Source organism: Leiobunum rupestre, chromosome 9 (assembly GCF_980474605.1).
Source record: "Leiobunum rupestre chromosome 9, qqLeiRupe1.1.hap1, whole genome shotgun sequence".
Classification (NCBI taxonomy): domain Eukaryota; kingdom Metazoa; phylum Arthropoda; class Arachnida; order Opiliones; family Sclerosomatidae; genus Leiobunum; species Leiobunum rupestre.
The window spans coordinates 47,075,285-47,076,893 of record NC_143392.1 but is presented as its reverse complement, the minus strand read 5'-3'; the positions used below and the strand labels follow the sequence as shown (position 1 = coordinate 47,076,893).

The 1,609-nt window shown below is 35.5% G+C and overlaps 1 long non-coding RNA gene across 1 annotated transcript; it reads left to right on the top strand.

Annotated features, from left to right (window-relative positions):
* The first annotated feature begins 398 nt into the window (after positions 1–398).
* On the top strand, positions 399–656 carry LOC149928556 (uncharacterized). The gene is made up of 3 exons (XR_016474164.1): positions 399–452; positions 511–540; positions 597–656. It is a non-coding gene; the product is annotated as an uncharacterized LOC149928556 (long non-coding RNA).
* The last annotated feature ends 953 nt before the right edge of the window (positions 657–1,609 follow it).

Here is a 1,609-nt window from a genome sequence, read left to right as displayed (position 1 = left end):
GGACAATACGATATCGAGGCCGTCGAGCGCCATGTCTTAAATATAACGCGACTGGCCGAATACGTTATTGTCAAAGAAAGGCAAACGAAAGAGTACCTGGGAAACTTTATCGACCTAGATCGAATAATAGTCGCCACGCGGTTTGAGTGCCCCAATTTCCCAGATTTAGAACTACAGCCGGGTGCCTTTCACCATCATTTTAACTACGACCATACGCGGTATGAATCAATGATCACCATCTTTGTTTGAGGAAATTATATAGTATTTCTTTTTTAACAGAAATGTGTGCGCCTATGAAAAGGCAAGGCAAGTGGCTGCCTATGTTAAAAGTATAGAGGGTAATCCCCTAGAATTGTACCCAGAGGAAGAGGACGACCCGTCTACAACAGCCACACCACCGACAAACCCGGAACCTCCAGCGAACAAACCAAGAGCGCTTGATCTCCGAAATGGTAAATATAAAATCAAACTATCATGTTTCCCATTTTTAATTTTTATTTTTTATTACAGCTCCGGGAATCACTATCGTTGTAGAAGGAGGTAAAACAAGGTTCCGAAAAAATAATTACAATTCTAATAGCATTTTTTATTTCTAGGTTCCGAGTTAAAAATTATATTATAACACGTAATTCCTTTGTGTATTATTCTTGCCAAAAATAATAATTATATTACAAAACGGGGCGTTCAGAGCAGTCAGTACAGTCGTTAACAGCACGCGCATCAAGAGATGGCCGCAACGTTTACAATTCGGCCTCATCGTCAATCCCGATGAAGAACGCCTTACCATGCTAGTCGCTTTGAAATCACTTCCGGACTACGTTTTCAGTCTCGCACAAAACACGACGTGCGTTTTTTTGGACAAGAACGATTTACAAGTAGAAGGTAGCTACTCGTCCAGCCAAGGAAGCGCTAATAAATGGAGCCAAGTATTATTGAACGATGTTTTATGGGACATGTCCTGGAGTGATATGCAAAATAACAAAAATCACTTTATAAATGGAAATGTTATCGGTATTAAGTGTGATATTATTGGTAAAATTAGTGAAAGAATTGTGCTTAACAGGCAAAAATTTAATTTTCTTGGAAACGAAAATATGTTTTGTTAATTTAATTAAAAGTATTTGCTAATGTTTATATTTGTAGAACTTCACAATTATTTTTTACAAATAAAAATGCTAAATTTACATGTTTTTGTTTTAACAATCATAGATTACAACTTTTCTTTATCGGTCAAATAGCTCTTGCAATACCAATTATAACATTATACGCTCACATTATAAGAACGATCATAATTAACATATAACTGCGTATTACGATAAGAGTTATAGATTTGGAATAGCATCTCTTTAGCTTTGACAAAACTATCTTAATAATCTAAAGGTTTTTTTTCAGTTTTTATATCAATAGATGATTTACAATATTATAAATACAGGGTCAACACCCTGGACTTAGATTTCAGGGTCGCAGGTAATAAACCATTTGCTAATGGGGGATATGTTTAACTGAGCACTTTAAACGAATTTTGTCCGTTTATAAATTTAATTTAATTAATCCAATAGAGCGTTCTATAAATTCGGCCCAAAACGGGCCAAACTTTTCATACAGACTA